The sequence below is a fragment of the Arachis hypogaea genome, chromosome 13 (genome assembly GCF_003086295.3).
Source record: "Arachis hypogaea cultivar Tifrunner chromosome 13, arahy.Tifrunner.gnm2.J5K5, whole genome shotgun sequence".
In the NCBI taxonomy this organism is placed as follows: Eukaryota; Viridiplantae; Streptophyta; class Magnoliopsida; order Fabales; family Fabaceae; genus Arachis; species Arachis hypogaea.
This window is the reverse complement of record NC_092048.1, coordinates 68,809,830-68,830,608: the sequence shown is the minus strand read 5'-3', so window position 1 is coordinate 68,830,608 and position 20,779 is coordinate 68,809,830. Positions and strand designations below refer to the sequence as shown.

Genomic DNA, 20,779 nt, shown 5'->3' with positions numbered 1-20,779 from the left:
ATATTTTTGAAAAGATATGATTGAAACTAGTTTTGAAAAAGATTTAATTTTTAAAATCACAATTAATGACTTGATTCACAAGAAATCACAAAATATGATTCTAGAACTTAAAGTTTGAATCTTTCTTAACAAGTAAGTAACAAACTTGAAATTTTTGAATCAAAACATTAATTGATGATGTTATTTTCGAAAATTATGTGACAAAGATAAGAAAAAGATTTTTAAAAAATATTTTTGGAATTTTCGAAAATAACTAAGAAAAATGAAAAAGATTTGATTTTTGAAAAAGATTTTAAAAAAAGATAAGATTTTTAAATTGAAAATTTGATTTGACTCATAAAAACAACTAGATTTTAAAAAGTTTTGAAAAAAGTCAACTCAAATTTTCAAAATTTATGAGTGAAAAAGGGAAAGATATATTTTTTTATTTTTGAATTTTTTTAATGATGAGAGGGAAAAACATGAAAAAGACTCAATGCATGAAAATTTTGGATCAAAACAATGAATGCATGCAAGAATGCTATGAATGTCAAGATGAACACCAAGAACACTTTGAATGTCAAGATGAACATCAAGAACTTATTTTTGAAAAATTTTTAATGCAAAGAAAACATGCAAGACACCAAACTTAAAAATTTTTCATGTATAGACACTATGAATGCAAGAATGCATATGAAAAACAAGAAAAGACACAAAACATGAAAACATCAAGATCAAACACGAAGACTTACCAAGAACAACTTGAAGATCATGAAGAACACTATGAATGCATGAATTTTTCGAAAAATGCAAGATGAATATGCAATTGACACCAAACTTTCAACTTGACTCAAGACTCAAACAAGAAACATGAAATATTTTTTATTTTTATGATTTTTTTATTTTTATTTTTATTTTTATTTTTTTTTGGATTTTTCAAAAATTATTTGAAAAAAAAGAAAAATAAGGATTCCAAAATTTTTAATATGAATTCCAGGAATCTTGCAATCTTAGTCTAAAGCTCAAGAGGGTTAGACATGGCTTAATAGCCAGTCAAGCTTTAGAAGATATTTATACTTTCCATGTATAGAGCAACTAAGTGTGTGAGAATCAACAAGCTCTTGTGATGATAAGTTGAAACCCCAGTCCAAAAGATTAGACATGTCTTACAGCCAGCCAGGATTCAACAAATCATCATGAAACACTAGAATTCATTCTTAAAAATTCTGAAGAAAAATATATTTTTGAAAAGATTTATATATATATATATATATATTTTTTTTTTCGAAAACAAATCTGGGCGTTGAACGCCCAGAGTTGTGTGCAAGGGCAGTTTGCATGCCTAATGGGTGCAGGGATGTAAATCCTTGACACCTCAGGATCTGTGGACACCACAGGATCATTTCAGGATCTGTGAATCTCACAGGATCCCCACCCACCTCACCCTCTCTCTCTCCATTCATGGTCATCCCTTCTGTTTTCCATTCACCACTCACATCCATACACACATCTCTCCATCTCCTCCATATCTTCCTCTTCTTCTTCTATTCTTTCTTCTTTTACTCGAGGACGAGCAACATTCTAAGTTTGGTGTGGTAAAAGCATAAGCTTTTTATTTTTCCATAACCATTAATGGCACCTAAGGCCAGAGAAACCTCAAGAAAGAGGAAAGGGAAGACAATTGCTTCCACCTCTGAGCCATGGGAGATGGAAAGATTCATCTCACAAGCCCATCACTAAGAAAAGGATGGAGCAAGCAAGAGAGCCCATTCATGGATCTCAAGAGACGCATGAAGCTCATCACCATGAGATCCCGGAGATGCCTCAAATGCATCTTCCTCCACAAAACTATTGGGAGAAAATTAACACCTCCCTAGGAGAATTAAGTTCCAACATGGGACAATTAAGGGTGGAACATCAAGAGCACTCCATCATCCTTCATGAAATTAGAGAAGATAAAAAAGCAATGAGGGAGGAGCAACAAAGACAAGGAAGAGACATAGAAGAGCTCAAGGACATCATTGGTTCCTCAAGAAGGAAATGATGCTACGATTTTAAGAAATTGCATGATCGGCAAAAATTCCTTCCGGCAAGTGCACCGGTTATCGTCAAGTAAAAACTCACAATAGAGTGAGGTCGAATCCCACAAGGATTGGTTGAGTGAGCAATTCGGATTAGAAGTGTGTTCTAGTTGAGCGGAATCAAGATTTAGATGAGAATTGCGGAATGTAAAATTGCATGAATTAAAGAGCGAGAAGCTAAATTGCTGAAATTAAAAAGGGATCGGGGTGATTGCATGAATTTAATTGCAGAATGTAAAGAGAAGTGATAGATCAGAAATGGGGAATTCATTGGGTTTCAGGAGATATTGAGATCTCCGAATGAAACATTTTTTTTATCCCTTCCTCAACCAATGCATTCATTGAATTTTGCTTGGCAATCTTATATGATTGGATCCCAATCCCTTGGCTCACCAATTCTCTCTAAAAACAAACAAATTCCCAATCCCTTGGTTTAAATGTTCATAAGAAGAGATGATGCTCGATCACTGATTATACCACACAGTTTCATGAACCACAATTTGGTAGGATTACATGTCACAATATCCATCCAAACCCCAATCCAATTCACTGTGAGAAAGCTTCTCTAGCATGAATCCTCCATTCCTTTCCCAAGGTTCCGAAGGATTCCAATTATGGATAGTTTCTTTCCCAAGACAACTAACCAATGGAATTAGATCGAGAAGCTTTCTAACAAAATTCAAGAGAAAAGATTGAAGAATAAGATAAAAACTATTATTGATTCATTGAATTACAATAGAGCTCCCTAACCCAATGAAAGGGGGTTTAGTGAGTCATAGCTCTGAATTCAATTACAAAAAGTATGAAAACTAGAAAAAGTGATCCCCCAAATTCCCCGAGTGTCAACCAACTTAAATTCTATCCTATTTATACACTTTCTAAATTGAGCTTCTGTTGTGTTTCTTGGGCTTTGAGGCCTTTCCCTGATTTCCTTTTGCTTTGGGTTTATGATCCATAATCCTGATGAGGCTGCTGATCTAATTCTGTAACATTCATTGAGCCAACTTAGTGATAATCAAGTAATGACACATGACTCAACAAATTGAAATTCCAGACTCATCAATTCTTCAGGCCCAATCCCATAAACCATGATATTCAATTGGGTTTCATACCAGAGTACGTTTAAGTTAATGTTTGTGCTTAAATGCTAACTTAAACTGCAATATCTTTGGCCCAGAAACCTTTTCAATTGGTGGCGTTTAAGTTGCAGTTTAAGCTTAAACTGCAACTTAAACGTTGGACACTCCTGGAGGTGGTATAATTCAAGCACGTTTAAGCTTCAGTTTAAGGTTAAACTGAAGCTTAAACGTGGAAATGGAAGAAGGCAAGTCTGGAGTGTGGAGTTGTCGAACACGTTTAAGCTTCAGTTTAAGGTTAAACTGAAGCTTAAACGTGGAAATGAAGAAAGCAACCCTGGAGGAGAATGGTCGAACACGTTTAAGCTCCAGTTTAAGCTTAAACTGGAGCTTAAACGTGGAAATGGCTCCCTGGTGCATTTCTCATTTCTGGCGTTTAACTTCCAGTTTAAGGTTAAACTGGAGGTTAAACGCCACTTTCAGCTTTTCCTCAGCTTTCATGATTTTGGCGTTTAAGCTCTAGTTTAAGCTTAAACTGGAGCTTAAACGCCACTGATAGTTCCCAGCATTATATGGCTTGGTAGTTTGAGTTCCAGTTTAAGCTTAAACTGGAACTTAAACTCCACATGTGATATTCAAGCTTCCTTTATTGATTTTGTTGCTTCCTTGCCTAGCCTCTTCTTCCCTGAAATCATCCAAACAACTGCATCAAAGTCTTGCAAAATTTCATGAGAAATCTTCCATTCATAGCGTTCAAGTAATATAACTAAAAACTCATGGAATTTGCATCAAAATCATACTGTTTGGATGGTTCATTGCTTTGTTATTCATTTAACCATTCTTGGTTACTTTAAGCTCAAGAAAATGCATAAAACAACTAAAACTAACAGAAAAATGCTAGTGAAACTAGCCTAAGATGCCTTGGCATCACAACACCAAACTTAATGCTTGCTTGTCCCTAAGCAAGTCCTGAGTTATTTGAGAGGAAAGTATGAAACAGAAAGCAATTACATTGGCTATATTAGCAAGCATTTGAAGTTCATCAAAAGGGTTTTATGCAGAAAGTTGCAGCATCACTTTTTCATTCTTATCAGGTAAGATTATCACTTTTTCATTGCATCCATCAAACACTGCTATGGCCTCTTGTTATTCTTATGTCCTTGGCACTTTTCTCTTCTTTGTTTTTCCTTTCTTTTTCTTAGAGCTCCTTTGCTCCTTGTTTGCTTAGTGTCATGTGTTGCACAAGCCTTTGGCATTTTCTTTTTCTTATCAGTGCACTACACATATCCACTACAGGCATTTTAGTTCACATTTCTTCTTGAGACATTGGTGCCCAGCACCTCTTTGTGTGACTAAATGTTTTGTATTTAGGTTGCTCTTGATAATGGACTTTTGGTTGATAATCCCGGGTTAGTTAACCCAAGTTACCAAGTGTTGAAACACTCCTCAGAACCTATTCATCCAAGCATATCCTTAATACATAAACACCACAGGCATTTGTCTCAGAAGTTCAAACCATTGGTGCCTAGCTTATTTTCTCAAAATATATATATATATTTTTTTTTTGCTTTTTGGTTGCCCTTTTTCAGTGGCTTTTTCTTCTTCTTTTTCTTTCTTTTTCATGGCCAAAGACATTTATTCATCAAGATCCATAGACAGTATTCAAACTTCTACACAAAAATGATAATTATACACTCAATTTCCAGTGATCTGACTAAACAATCAAGCATGCATACCACCACTTAATTCTACTTGAATTGTCACTAATTGAGCCAAGCTACTTTTGTTCAAACTTTTCTTTTATTTTTGGAAACAGAACAAGCATGGCAAGCATTTGTTTAAGAAGGTGAAGTTATATCCAAACATCTAGGCATTCACTTTATTCAAAGCAGTAAACAGACACTCATACTAAAAACTTCACATTCCAGAAAGATTCAACAATTACAGTTTAAACCAGAACAAGCATGCTTTTGTTTGCCTTTTAAAGAATGGTCAAGGAACACCACCACCTTGTGAAATTTCTTGTTTTCTCTTTGTTGCCAGGAAACAATTTGATTTCTCCTTCTTCTCCTTGTTGTTGCTTCATGTTCTTTCTCAGATCCTTGTTTCCTTTCCTGCAAAGAGTGATGAAGTTGCTTGCTTCTCAAGCACTTGAGTGGTTAGCTCAACTATGTATGGGCAAGTGTCTGAGTCTTAAGTTGGTGTGTGAACACCAAACTTAGTCTCCTACTTACTCCTCTGCTCTTTGAGTCCTTGAATTCTCCTTGGAATGAAGTTGCTGCTAAGGATTTTAAGCATTCCTGTGATTGCTTAGAATGGTTGTTCCTTTCATATAATTCAAAGGTTGTTGTGTTCAGTTGATCTGTGTGGTGGAACACCAAACTTAGAGTCACACATTCCCCTTTGAATTATTGATCCACGAATTCATTGTTTGGTGTGAAACACCAAACTTAATTCTTTGCAATGCACAGAAACTACTTCACCTTTTTATTGAAACAAATAAAAGAAGCAACAAGGGAGTATTACCTCAGGTTGGGTTGCCTCCCAACAAGCGCTTCTTTAACGTCATTAGCTTGACGGTTGCCCCTTGTTAGGGTGGATTGTAGTGCTTGATGTCCTCTCCTCTCACTATGAAAACGTCCCCATTTGATTCCTTCATGATTTCCAAATGTTCCATAGAAAGAACTTTCCTGATTGTGAACACTTGAGGGAGCTGGGAAGGAATGGTTTTGAGGCCAGGTGGGATTGGCAGATAATGACTTGATATCACTTTATCTCCCGGAGAGAAACCTTCAGTGGGAATTTTCTTGTTTCTCCACCCTCTTGGCAATTTCTTTACAATTCTTCCCTTTCTCTTGAGGATTTCTTCATTGACCCTTATGCCAGGAGGATCCTTCTGATCTGTTTCTATTGATTCTTGTGGCTTTAACTCTTGCAATTCTTGTTTGCCTTCCAAGGACTGTTTCAGAGTTTCAGCTGCTGGATTGCTTTCCTCCAAACACAGATGGCTACTATCATCCTTAAGCTTTTCAGGTTCTGGTTCAGGCTCAGATGCAGGTTTGAAAACATTGAAAATGAGCTGTTCATCATGTATTCTCAAGATTAGCTCTCCTTGTTCTACATCTATGAGCGCTCTAGCAGTGGCTAGAAATGGCCTTCCCAGAATGATAGGGCGTAGGTAGCTTTCCTCTATGTCCAAATGACAAAGTCTGTGGGGGAAGAAATAATTTCCCACTTTCACCCGCACATTTTCAACTACCCCTTCAGCTTGCTTCTGAGTTTTGTCAGCCAATTGTATGATTACATCAGTGGATCTCACCTCATTCAGTTGTAGCCTCTTCATAAGAGTCAGAGGCATCACATTTATGCTAGCTCCTAGATCACAGAATCCTCTGTCAATTTTTGTTTCTCCTATGATGCAGGGGATATGAAAACTTCCTGGGTCTATTTTCTTAGAGACTATGTCCTTCTTGATGAGGGCACTGCATTCTTTGTTCATTATTACAGTTTGTCCTCCCTTCAAAACTCTTTTCTTGCTCAGCAATTCCTTTAAATACTTGATATGTGTAGGCATCTGCTGGAGAATCTCAAGAAAGGGAATATTGATATGGAGAGACTTAAATGTCTCTAAAAACCTTGAATAGGTTTTCCCTTTTTCACCTCCTCCTAACCTCTGAGGAAATGGTGCTTTTGGTTGGTATGTTTCCAGCATGCCTTTTTGCAGTTCCTTGGCTTGCTCAGTTTTACTTTCCTGCTTAGCTTCTTCCACACCTTCCTTCAAGATTTCTGGCTCCTGTTCTGAGGGTCTGATTCCTTCTTCTTCTGAGACTTCCTTCAATATGGTGATGGCCTTGCATTCTTCCCATCTCACTCCCTTTTGTTCCCCTTTAGGATTCTTTTCTGTGTCACTAGGGAACACTGCAGTTGACTTGGGGGCCTGTTGAGATAGCTCTCCTACTTGAGACTCCATCCTCTTGAGTTTTTCACCATGGTTCCTTAAGGTAGATCTCACATCATCCCTAAAGCTTTTCAACTCACTTATGTCCTGACCCATGTTTGCCAGCATTCCTTCTATCCTGTTTAATTGATCTTGAAATTGTTGGTTCGGATTAGGTTGGGTAGGTTGATTATTTTGGCCATGATATGATGGTTGGGAGTAAGTGTTTTGTGTGGCTTGGTATGATCTTTGGTTGGAGTTTTGGTATGTGGACTTGTTATGTTGGTTTTGCTGGTTTCCCCACCCAAAGTTTGGGTGGTTTTTCCAGCCTGGGTTGTAAGTGTTGGAATGTGGATCATATGGTTGCCTTTGTTGATTTCCTACATAATTGGCCTCTTCCCAATCACCTCCTTCAGTGCTTACTTCCTCTTGATCTTGTGTGTGTATTGCAGCCACTTGCTTTGTTTCTAATTTCCTGGTGAGCTCTGCTAGTTGCTTGGCAAACACCCTTTTTTGGGCTAAGATTGTATCAACATGGTTCAGCTCCATAACTCCCTTAGTGTTGTGTCTCTCTGAAGCATAGTAGTACTCATTCTCAGCCACTGTCTCAATCACTTCAATGGCTTCTTCCACAGTCTTTTTCCTGTTCAATGAACCTCCTGATGAATGGTCTACAGCCTTCCTTGATTCATAAGAAAGTCCATCATAGAAAATATGCAATTGCACCCAGTCATGGAACATGTCTGGTGGGCATTTCCTTGTCAAATCCTTGAACCTCTCCCATGCCTCGTAGAGAGTTTCACCATCTTGTTGTCTAAAAGTCTGAACCTCAGATCGAAGCCTATTGACCTTTTGTGGGGGGTAGAAACGTGCCAGAAACTTGCTTTCCACCTCATCCCAGGTTGTTAGGCTCCCCCTTGGGAATGATTCCAGCCACTTAGCTGCCTTGTCCCTAAGTGAAAATGGGAACAAGAGCAGTTTATAGGTATCTTCCAGGACTCCATTGGACTTCACCGTGTCGCAAATTCTCAGGAATTTTGTGAGATGTTGGTTTGGATCTTCATTAGCATTCCCACCAAATGAACAATGATCCTCCACAAGTGATATTAGCTGTGGTTTGAGTTCAAAATTGTTGGCCTGAATGGGTGGTTTCTGAATGCTGCTACCACAATTCCCAGAGGTTGGGTTTATGTATGAACCAAGAACCTTCCTCTCGGGAATGGCATTGTTTCCATCAGCTCTCTCATGGTTGTGAACTTCTCTATCCATGTTGAGATCTAGAGCTTCCTCAAAATTGTCCTCAGATTCTCCTTCAGATTCTTCTTCTCCCAGTACTCTCTTCCCTCTTGCTTCCCTTCTAAGTTTATGAAGGGTCCGCTCTGGTTCGGTATAATGAGGAGTTGATGTCTCTCCTCTCCTACCTGTCATACAAGAACACAGCACAGACAACAAACAAGTGAAATACTCTTGGTTAATGGAAGAGTATGGTTAGAGCAGTTGAGGAATTAATTCAAATAGTTAGTGAGTCAGTGAGTTAGTTGCTTGAATTTAAAGGCATAAAGAAAGAAAGCATGTAACAGAGTGCAGAAATTAAAATTCAACAAGTAACTTGAACTGAATTAACAAAGCAAGAAAAATGCTCAATCTAGTTAACTTCCAATTTGAGAATTGTCAATCGAAAACCAATCCCCAGCAATGGCGCCATAAACTTGATGCTACGATTTTAAGAAATTGCACGATCGGCAAAAATTCCTTCCGGCAAGTGCACCGGTTATCGTCAAGTAAAAACTCACAATAGAGTGAGGTCGAATCCCACAAGGATTGGTTGAGTGAGCAATTCGGATTAGAAGTGTGTTCTAGTTGAGCGGAATCAAGATTTAGATGAGAATTGCGGAATGTAAAATTGCATGAATTAAAGAGCGAGAAGCTAAATTGCTGAAATTAAAAAGGGATCGGGGTGATTGCATGAATTTAATTGCAGAATGTAAAGAGAAGTGATAGATCAGAAATGGGGAATTCATTGGGTTTCAGGAGATATTGAGATCTCCGAATGAAACATTTTTTTTATCCCTTCCTCAACCAATGCATTCATTGAATTTTGCTTGGCAATCTTATATGATTGGATCCCAATCCCTTGGCTCACTAATTCTCTCTAAAAACAAACAAATTCCCAATCCCTTGGTTTAAATGTTCATAAGAAGAGATAATGCTCGATCACTGATTATACCACACAGTTTCATGAACCACAATTTGGTAGGATTACATGTCACAATATCCATCCAAACCCCAATCCAATTCACTGTGAGAAAGCTTCTCTAGCATGAATCCTCCATTCCTTTCCCAAGGTTCCGAAGGATTCCAATTATGGATAGTTTCTTTCCCAAGACAACTAACCAATGGAATTAGATCGAGAAGCTTTCTAACAAAATTCAAGAGAAAAGATTGAAGAATAAGATAAAAACTATTATTGATTCATTGAATTACAATAGAGCTCCCTAACCCAATGAAAGGGGGTTTAGTGAGTCATAGCTCTGAATTCAATTACAAAAAGTATGAAAACTAGAAAAAGTGATCCCCCAAATTCCCCGAGTGTCAACCAACTTAAATTCTATCCTATTTATACACTTTCTAAATTGAGCTTCTGTTGTGTTTCTTGGGCTTTGAGGCCTTTCCCTGATTTCCTTTTGCTTTGGGTTTATGATCCATAATCCTGATGAGGCTGCTGATCCAATTCTGTAACATTCATTGAGCCAACTTAGTGATAATCAAGTAATGACACATGACTCAACAAATTGAAATTCCAGACTCATCAATTCTTCAGGCCCAATCCCATAAACCATGATATTCAATTGGGTTTCATACCAGAGTACGTTTAAGTTAATGTTTGTGCTCAAATGCTAACTTAAACTGCAATATCTTTGGCCCAGAAACCTTTTCAATTGGTGGCGTTTAAGTTGCAGTTTAAGTTTAAGCTTAAACTGCAACTTAAACGTTGGACACTCCTGGAGGTGGTATAATTCAAGCACGTTTAAGCTTCAATTTAAGGTTAAACTGAAGCTTAAACGTGGAAATGGAAGAAGGCAAGTCTGGAGTGTGGAGTTGTCGAACACGTTTAAGCTTTAGTTTAAGGTTAAACTGAAGCTTAAACGTGGAAATGAAGAAAGCAACCCTGGAGGAGAATGGTCGAACACGTTTAAGCTCCAGTTTAAGCTTAAACTGGAGCTTAAACGTGGAAATGGCTCCCTGGTGCATTTCTCATTTCTGGCGTTTAACTTCCAGTTTACGGTTAAACTGGAGGTTAAACGCCACTTTCAGCTTTTCCTCAGCTTTCATGATTTTGGCGTTTAAGCTCTAGTTTAAGCTTAAACTGGAGCTTAAACGCCACTGATAGTTCCCAGCATTATATGGCTTGGTAGTTTGAGTTCCAGTTTAAGCTTAAACTGGAACTTAAACTCCACATGTGATATTCAAGCTTCCTTTATTGATTTTGTTGCTTCCTTGCCTAGCCTCTTCTTCCCTGAAATCATCCAAACAACTGCATCAAAGTCTTGCAAAATTTCATGAGAAATCTTCCATTCATAGCGTTCAAGTAATATAACTAAAAACTCATGGAATTTGCATCAAAATCATACTGTTTGGATGGTTCATTGCTTTGTTATTCATTTAACCATTCTTGGTTACTTTAAGCTCAAGAAAATGCATAAAACAACTAAAACTAACAGAAAAATGCTAGTGAAACTAGCCTAAGATGCCTTGGCATCACAACACCAAACTTAATGCTTGCTTGTCCCTAAGCAAGTCCTGAGTTATTTGAGAGGAAAGTATGAAACAGAAAGCAATTACATTGGCTATATTAGCAAGCATTTGAAGTTCATCAAAAGGGTTTTATGCAGAAAGTTGCAGCATCACTTCTTCATTCTTATCAGGTAAGATTATCACTTTTTCATTGCATCCATCAAACACTGCTATGGCCTCTTGTTATTCTTATGTCCTTGGCACTTTTCTCTTCTTTGTTTTTCCTTTCTTTTTCTTAGAGCTCCTTTGCTCCTTGTTTGCTTAGTGTCATGTGTTGCACAAGCCTTTGGCATTTTCTTTTTCTTATCAGTGCACTACACATATCCACTACAGGCATTTTAGTTCACATTTCTTCTTGAGACATTGGTGCCCAGCACCTCTTTGTGTGACTAAATGTTTTGTATTTAGGTTGCTCTTGATAATGGACTTTTGGTTGATAATCCCGGGTTAGTTAACCCAAGTTACCAAGTGTTGAAATACTCCTCAGAACCTATTCATCCAAGCATATCCTTAATACATAAACACCACAGGCATTTGTCTCAGAAGTTCAAACCATTGGTGCCTAGCTTATTTTCTCAAAATATATATATATATATATTTTTTTTTTGCTTTTTGGTTGCCCTTTTTCAGTGGCTTTTTCTTCTTCTTTTTCTTTCTTTTTCATGGCCAAAGACATTTATTCATCAAGATCCATAGACAGTATTCAAACTTCTACACAAAAATGATAATTATACACTCAATTTCCAGTGATCTGACTAAACAATCAAGCATGCATACCACCACTTAATTCTACTTGAATTGTCACTAATTGAGCCAAGCTACTTTTGTTCAAACTTTTATTTTATTTTTGGAAACAGAACAAGCATGGCAAGCATTTGTTTAAGAAGGTGAAGTTATATCCAAACATCTAGGCATTCACTTTATTCAAAGCAGTAAACAGACACTCATACTAAAAACTTCACATTCCAGAAAGATTCAACAATTACAGTTTAAACCAGAACAAGCATGCTTTTGTTTGCCTTTTAAAGAATGGTCAAGGAACACCACCACCTTGTAAAATTTCTTGTTTTCTCTTTGTTGCCAGGAAACAATTTGATTTCTCCTTCTTCTCCTAGTTGTTGCTTCATGTTCTTTCTCAGATCCTTGTTTCCTTTCCTGCAAAGAGTGATGAAGTTGCTTGCTTCTCAAGCACTTGAGTGGTTAGCTCAACTATGTATGGGCAAGTGTCTGAGTCTTAAGTTGGTGTGTGAACACCAAACTTAGTCTCCTACTTACTCCTCTGCTCTTTGAGTCCTTGAATTCTCCTTGGAATGAAGTTGCTGCTAAGGATTTTAAGCATTCCTGTGATTGCTTAGAATGGTTGTTCCTTTCATATAATTCAAAGGTTGTTGTGTTCAGTTGATCTGTGTGGTGGAACACCAAACTTAGAGTCACACATTCCCCTTTGAATTATTGATCTACGAATTCATTGTTTGGTGTGAAACACCAAACTTAATTCTTTGCAATGCACAGAAACTACTTCACCTTTTTATTGAAACAAATAAAAGAAACAGCAAGGGAGTATTACCTCAGGTTGGGTTGCCTCCCAACAAGCGCTTCTTTAACGTCATTAGCTTGACGGTTGCCCCTTGTTAGGGTGGATTGTAGTGCTTGATGTCCTCTCCTCTCACTATGAAAACGTCCCCATTTGATTCCTTCATGATTTCCAAATGTTCCATAGAAAGAACTTTCCTGATTGTGAACACTTGAGGGAGCTGGGAAGGAATGGTTTTGAGGCCAGGTGGGATTGGCAGATAATGACTTGATATCACTTTATCTCCCGGAGAGAAACCTTCAGTGGGAATTTTCTTGTTTCTCCACCCTCTTGGCAATTTCTTTACAATTCTTCCCTTTCTCTTGAGGATTTCTTCATTGACCCTTATGCCAGGAGGATCCTTCTGATCTGTTTCTATTGATTCTTGTGGCTTTAACTCTTGCAATTCTTGTTTGCCTTCCAAGGACTGTTTCAGAGTTTCAGCTGCTGGATTGCTTTCCTCCAAACACAGATGGCTACTATCATCCTTAGGCTTTTCAGGTTCTGGTTCAGGCTCAGATGCAGGTTTGAAAACATTGAAAATGAGCTGTTCATCATGTATTCTCAAGATTAGCTCTCCTTGTTCTACATCTATGAGCGCTCTAACAGTGGCTAGAAATGGCCTTCCCAGAATGATAGGGTGTAGGTAGCTTTCCTCCATGTCCAAAATGACAAAGTCTGTGGGGAAGAAATAATTTCCCACTTTCACCAGCACATTTTCAACTACCCCTTCAGCTTGCTTCTGAGTTTTGTCAGCCAGTTGTATGATTACATCAGTGGATCTCACCTCATTCAGTTGTAGCCTCTTCATTAGAGTCAGAGGCATCACATTTATGCTAGCTCCTAGATCACAGAATCCTCTGTCAATTTTTGTTTCCCCTATGATGCAGGGGATATGAAAACTTCCTGGGTCTGTTTTCTTAGAGACTATGTCCTTCTTGATGAGGGCACTGCATTCTTTGTTCATTATTACAGTTTGTCCTCCCTTCAAAACTCTTTTCTTGCTTAGCAATTCCTTTAAATACTTGATATGTGTAGGCATCTGCTGGAGAATCTCAAGAAAGGGAATATTGATATGGAGAGACTTAAATGTCTCTAAAAACCTTGAATAGGTTTTCCCTTTTTCACCTCCTCCTAACCTCTGAGGAAATGGTGCTTTTGGTTGGTATGTTTCCAGCATGCCTTTTTGCAGTTCCTTGGCTTGCTCAGTTTTACTTTCCTGCTTAGCTTCTTCCACACCTTCCTTCAAGATTTCTGGCTCCTGTTCTGAGGGTCTGATTCCTTCTTCTTCTGAGACTTCCTTCAATATGGTGATGGCCTTGCATTCTTCCCATCTCACTCCCTTTTGTTCCCCTTTAGGATTCTTTTCTGTGTCACTAGGGAACACTGCAGTTGACTTGGGGGCCTGTTGAGATAGCTCTCCTACTTGAGACTCCATCCTCTTGAGTTTTTCACCATGGTTTCTTAAGGTAGATCTCACATCATCCCTAAAGCTTTTCAACTCACTTATGTCCTGACCCATGTTTGCCAGCATTCCTTCTATCCTGTTTAATTGATCTTGAAATTGTTGGTTCGGATTAGGTTGGGTAGGTTGATTATTTTGGCCATGATATGATGGTTGGGAGTAAGTGTTTTGTGTGGCTTGGTATGATCTTTGGTTGGAGTTTTGGTATGTGGACTTGTTATGTTGGTTTTGCTGGTTTCCCCACACAAAGTTTGGGTGGTTTTTCCAGCCTGGGTTGTAAGTGTTGGAATGTGGATCATATGGTTGCCTTTGTTGATTTCCTACATAATTGGCCTCTTCCCAATCACCTCCTTCAGTGCTTACTTCCTCTTGATCTTGTGTGTGTATTGCAGCCACTTGCTTTGTTTCTAATTTCCTGGTGAGCTCTGCTAGTTGCTTGGCAAACACCTTGTTTTGGGCTAAGATTGTATCAACATGGTTCAGCTCCATAACTCCCTTAGTGTTGTGTCTCTCTGAAGCATAGTAGTACTCATTCTCAGCCACTGTCTCAATCACTTCAATGGCTTCTTCCACAGTCTTTTTCCTGTTCAATGAACCTCCTGATGAATGGTCTACAGCCTTCCTTGATTCATAAGAAAGTCCATCATAGAAAATATGCAATTGCACCCAGTCATGGAACATGTCTGGTGGGCATTTCCTTGTCAAATCCTTGAACCTCTCCCATGCCTCGTAGAGAGTTTCACCATCTTGTTGTCTAAAAGTCTGAACCTCAGATCGAAGCCTATTGACCTTTTGTGGGGGGTAGAAACGTGCCAGAAACTTGCTTTCCACCTCATCCCAGGTTGTTAGGCTCCCCCTTGGGAATGATTCCAGCCACTTAGCTGCCTTGTCCCTAAGTGAAAATGGGAACAAGAGCAGTTTATAGGTATCTTCCAGGACTCCATTGGACTTCACCGTGTCGCAAATTCTCAGGAATTTTGTGAGATGTTGGTTTGGATCTTCATTAGCATTCCCACCAAATGAACAATGATCCTCCACAAGTGATATTAGCTGTGGTTTGAGTTCAAAATTGTTGGCCTGAATGGGTGGTTTCTGAATGCTGCTACCACAATTCCCAGAGGTTGGGTTTATGTATGAACCAAGAACCCTCCTCTCGGGAATGGCATTGTTTCCATCAGCTCTCTCATGGTTGTGAACTTCTCTATCCATGTTGAGATCTAGAGCTTCCTCAAAATTGTCCTCAGATTCTCCTTCAGATTCTTCTTCTCCCAGTACTCTCTTCCCTCTTGCTTCCCTTCTAAGTTTATGAAGGGTCCGCTCTGGTTCGGTATAACGAGGAGTTGATGTCTCTCCTCTCCTACCTGTCATACAAGAACACAGCACAGGCAACAAACAAGTGAAATACTCTTGGTTAATGGAAGAGTATGGTTAGAGCAGTTGAGGAATTAATTCAAATAGTTAGTGAGTCAGTGAGTTAGTTGCTTGAATTTAAAGGCATAAAGAAAGAAAGCATGTAACAGAGTGCAGAAATTAAAATTCAACAAGTAACTTGAACTGAATTAACAAAGCAAGAAAAATGCTCAATCTAGTTAACTTCCAGTTTGAGAATTGTCAATCGAAAACCAATCCCCAGCAACGGCGCCATAAACTTGATGCTACGATTTTAAGAAATTGCACGATCGGCAAAAATTCCTTCCGGCAAGTGCACCGGTTATCGTCAAGTAAAAACTCACAATAGAGTGAGGTCGAATCCCACAAGGATTGGTTGAGTGAGCAATTCGGATTAGAAGTGTGTTCTAGTTGAGCGGAATCAAGATTTAGATGAGAATTGCGGAATGTAAAATTGCATGAATTAAAGAGCGAGAAGCTAAATTGCTGAAATTAAAAAGGGATCGGGGTGATTGCATGAATTTAATTGTAGAATGTAAAGAGAAGTGATAGATCAGAAATGGGGAATTCATTGGGTTTCAGGAGATATTGAGATCTCCGAATCAAACATTTTTTTTATCCCTTCCTCAACCAATGCATTCATTGAATTTTGCTTGGCAATCTTATATGATTGGATCCTAATCCCTTGGCTCACCAATTCTCTCTAAAAACAAACAAATTCCCAATCCCTTGGTTTAAATGTTCATAAGAAGAGATGATGCTCGATCAGTGATTATACCACACAGTTTCATGAACCACAATTTGGTAGGATTACATGTCACAATATCCATCCAAACCCCAATCCAATTCACTGTGAGAAAGCTTCTCTAGCATGAATCCTCCATTCCTTTCCCAAGGTTCCGAAGGATTCCAATTATGGTTAGTTTCTTTCCCAAGACAACTAACCAATGGAATTAGATCGAGAAGCTTTCTAACAAAATTCAAGAGAAAAGATTGAAGAATAAGATAAAAACTATTATTGATTCATTGAATTACAATAGAGCTCCCTAACCCAATGAAAGGGGGTTTAGTGAGTCATAGCTCTGAATTCAATTACAAAAAGTATGAAAACTAGAAAAAGTGATCCCCTAAATTCCCCGAGTGTCAACCAACTTAAATTCTATCCTATTTATACACTTTCTAAATTGAGCTTCTGTTGTGTTTCTTGGGCTTTGAGGCCTTTCCCTGATTTCCTTTTGCTTTGGATTTATGATCCATAATCCTGATGAGGCTGCTGATCCAATTCTGTAACATTCATTGAGCCAACTTAGTGATAATCAAGTAATGACACATGACTCAACAAATTGAAATTCCAGACTCATCAATTCTTCAGGCCCAATCCCATAAACCATGATATTCAATTGGGTTTCATACCAGAGTACGTTTAAGTTAATGTTTGTGCTCAAATGCTAACTTAAACTGCAATATCTTTGGCCCAGAAACCTTTTCAATTGGTGGCGTTTAAGTTGCAGTTTAAGCTTAAACTGCAACTTAAACGTTGGACACTCCTGGAGGTGGTATAATTCAAGCACGTTTAAGCTTCAGTTTAAGGTTAAACTGAAGCTTAAACGTGGAAATGGAAGAAGGCAAGTCTGGAGTGTGGAGTTGTCGAACACGTTTAAGCTTCAGTTTAACGTTAAACTGAAGCTTAAACGTGGAAATGAAGAAAGCAACCCTGGAGGAGAATGGTCGAACACGTTTAAGCTCCAGTTTAAGCTTAAATTGGAGCTTAAACGTGGAAATGGCTCCTTGGTGCATTTCTCATTTCTGGCGTTTAACTTCCAGTTTAAGGTTAAACTGGAGGTTAAACGCCACTTTCAGCTTTTCCTCAGCTTTCATGATTTTGGCGTTTAAGCTCTAGTTTAAGCTTAAACTGGAGCTTAAACGCCACTGATAGTTCCCAGCATTATATGGCTTGGTAGTTTGAGTTCCAGTTTAAGCTTAAACTGGAACTTAAACTCCACATGTGATATTCAAGCTTCCTTTATTGATTTTGTTGCTTCCTTGCCTAGCCTCTTCTTCCCTGAAATCATCCAAACAACTGCATCAAAGTCTTGCAAAATTTCATGAGAAATCTTCCATTCATAGCGTTCAAGTAATATAACTAAAAACTCATGGAATTTGCATCAAAATCATACTGTTTGGATGGTTCATTGCTTTGTTATTCATTTAACCATTCTTGGTTACTTTAAGCTCAAGAAAATGCATAAAACAACTAAAACTAACAGAAAAATGCTAGTGAAACTAGCCTAAGATGCCTTGGCATCAGGAAACGCCACCATCACTAAGGTAGACTCATTCCTTGTTCTTACATTCTCTGTTTTTTGTTTTCTTTATGTTAAGTGATTATGCATGTTTGTGACTTATTACATGATCATTAGTAGTTAGTAACTTTGTCTTAAAGTTATGAATGTCCTATGAATCCATCACCTCTCTTAAATGAAAAATGTTTTAATTTAAAAGAACAAGAAGTACATGAGTTTCGAATTTATCCTTGAACTTAGTTTAATTATGTTGATATGGTGACAATGCTTCTTGTTTTCTGAATGAATGCTTGAACAGTGCATATGTCTTTTGAAGTTGTTGTTTAAGAATGTTAAATATGTTGGCTCTTGAAAGTATGGACTATTATACATTGCTGGAAAGCCCTGAATGTCTAATTTCCAACGCAATTGGAAGCGTGCCATTTTGAGTTCTGTAGCTCCAGAAAATCCACTTTGAGTGCAGGGAGGTCAGAATTCAACATCATCAGCAGTCTTTCTTCAACCTCTAAATCTGATTTTTGCTCAAGTCCCTCAATTTTAGCCAGAAAATACCTGAAATCACAGAAAAACACACAAACTCATAGTAAAGCCAGAAATGTGAATTTAACATAAAAACTAATGAAAACATCCCTAAAAGTAACTAGATCTTACTAAAAACATACTAAAAACAATGCCAAAAAGCGTATAAATTATCCGCTCATCACAAAAAACTTGGTGCACAAAATTGTGATCTCAGGCAACGGCGCCAGAAACTCTGTATGCACGTCTTAATAAATCATTTTTCATTCACAACTTCGATACAACTAACCAGCAAGTGCACTGGGTCATCCAAGTAATAAACCTTACGTGAGTAAGGGTCGATCCCACGGAGATTGTTGGTATGAAGCAAGCTATGGTCACCTTGTAGATCTCAGTCAGGCGGATATAAAATAGTTATGGAGTTTTTGAAATTATATAATAAAATAAGGATAGAAATACTTATGTAAATCATTGGTGAGAATTTCAGATAAGCACATAGAGATGCATTCGTTCCTCTGAACCTCTCCTTTCTTGCTATCTTCATCCAATCAATCTTACTCCTTTCCATGGCTGGCTTTATGTAAGGACATCACCGTTGTCAATGGCTACTTTTAATCCTCTCTGAAAAATGGTCCGATGCGCTGTCACTGCATGGCTAATCGTTTGGAGGCATCACCCTTGTCAATGGCTGCATCCCATCCTCTTGTGAAAATGGTCCAAATGCTCTGTCACAGCACGGCTAATCATCTGAGGTTCTCGATCATACTGGAATAGGATTCACCCTGCTTTTGCGTCTGTCACTATGCCCAGCACTTGCGAGTTTGAAGTTCGTCACAGTCATTCAATCCTAGAGTCCTACTCGAAATACCATAGACAAGGTTTAGACTTTCCGGACTCTCATGAATGCCGCCATCAATCTAGCTTATACCATGAAGATTCTGATTAATAGATCCAAGAGATACTCATTCAATCTAAAGTAGAACGGAAGTGGTTGTCAGGCACGCGTTCATAGGGAATGATGATGATTGTCACGTTCATCACATTCAGGTTGAAGTGCGAATGAACATCTTAGAAGCGGAACAAGTTGAATTGAATAGAAAAACAGTAGTACTTTGTATTAATCTTTGAGGAACAGCAGAGCTCCACACCTTAATCTATGGAGTGTAGACACTCTACCGTTGAAAATACATAAGTGAAAGGTTCAGGCATGGCCGAATGGCAAGCCCCCATGACCTAAGAACAAAACGTCCTAGGATGTCTAATACAATAGTAAACAGTCCTATTTATACTAAACTAGTTACTAGGGTTTACAGAAGTAAGTAATTGATGCATAAATCAACTTCCGGGGCCCACTTGGTGTGTGCTTGGGCTGAGCTTGAATGTTACACGTGCAGAGGCTCTTTCTGGAGTTGAACGCCAGGTTGTAACGTATTTCTAGCGTTCAACTCTGGTTTGTGACGTATTTCTGGCGTTTAACTCCAGACAACAGCGTAGAACTGGTGTTCAACGCCCTTTTACATCATCTAAACTCGGCCAAAGTATGAACTATTATACATTTCCGGAAAGCCCTGGATGTCTACTTTCCAACGCACGTGAAAACGCGCCATTTTGAGTTCTATAGCTCCAGAAAATCCACTTTGAGTGCAGGGAGGTCAGAATCCAACAGCATCAGCAGTCCTTCTTCTACCTCTGAATCTGATTTTTGCTCAAGTCCCTCAATTTCAGCCAGAAAATACCTGAAATCACAGAAAAACACACAAACTCATAGTAAAGTCCAGAAATGTGAATTTAACATAAAAACTAATGAAAACATCCCTAAAAGTAACCAGATTCTACTAAAAACATACTAAAAACAGTGCCAAAAAGCGTATAAATTATCCGCTCATCACAACACCAAACTTAAATTGTTGCTTGTCCCCAAGCAACTGAAAATCAAATAGGATAAAAAGAAGAGAATATACTATAAATTCCAAACTATCAATGAAACATAGCTCCAATTAAATGAGCGGGACTTGTAGCTTTTTGCCTCTTGAATAGTTTTGGCATCTCACTTTATCCATTGAGGTTCAGAATGATTGGCATCTATAGGAACTCAGAGTTCAGATAGTGTTCTTGATTCTCCTAGTTTAGTATGTTGATTCTTGAACACAGCTATTTTATGAGTCTTGGCCGTGGCCCTAGGCACTTTGTTTTCTAGTATTACCACCGGATACATAAATGCCACAGACACATAACTGGGTGAACCTTTTTCAGATTGTGACTCAGGTTTGCTAAAGTTCATAATTAGAGGTGTCCAGGGTTCTTAAGCACACTCTTTTTTTGCTTTGGACCTTGACTTTAACTGCTCAGTCTCAAGTTTTCACTTGACACCTTCACGCCACAAGCACATGGTTAGGGACAGCTTGGTTTAGCCGCTTAGGCCAGGATTTTATTCCTTTAGGCCCTCTTATCCACTGATGCTCAAAGCCTTGGGATCCTTTTTATTACCCTTGCCTTTTGGTTTTAAGGGTTACTGGCTTTTTTCTGCTTGCTTTTTCTTTTTCTTTCTAATTTTTTTTTCGCTCTTTTTTTTTTCTATTTTTTTTCTGCAAGCTTTGTTCTTTGCTTCTTTTTCTTGCTTCAAGAATCATTTTTATGATTTTTCAGATTATCAAATAACATG

General features: G+C 38.3%; 2 non-coding genes and 1 pseudogene across 2 annotated transcripts; 2 read left to right on the top strand and 1 right to left on the bottom strand.

Annotated features, from left to right (window-relative positions):
* Positions 1 to 20,398, bottom strand: part of LOC112735947 (photosynthetic NDH subunit of lumenal location 1, chloroplastic-like) — a 30,974-nt pseudogene extending 10,576 nt beyond the window's left edge.
* Positions 7,813 to 7,916, top strand: LOC112738810 (small nucleolar RNA R71). Its single transcript, XR_003169763.1, has one exon. It is a non-coding gene; the product is annotated as a small nucleolar RNA R71 (small nucleolar RNA).
* Positions 14,586 to 14,689, top strand: LOC112738799 (small nucleolar RNA R71). Its single transcript, XR_003169750.1, has one exon. It is a non-coding gene; the product is annotated as a small nucleolar RNA R71 (small nucleolar RNA).
* Positions 20,399 to 20,779: the final 381 nt, after the last annotated feature.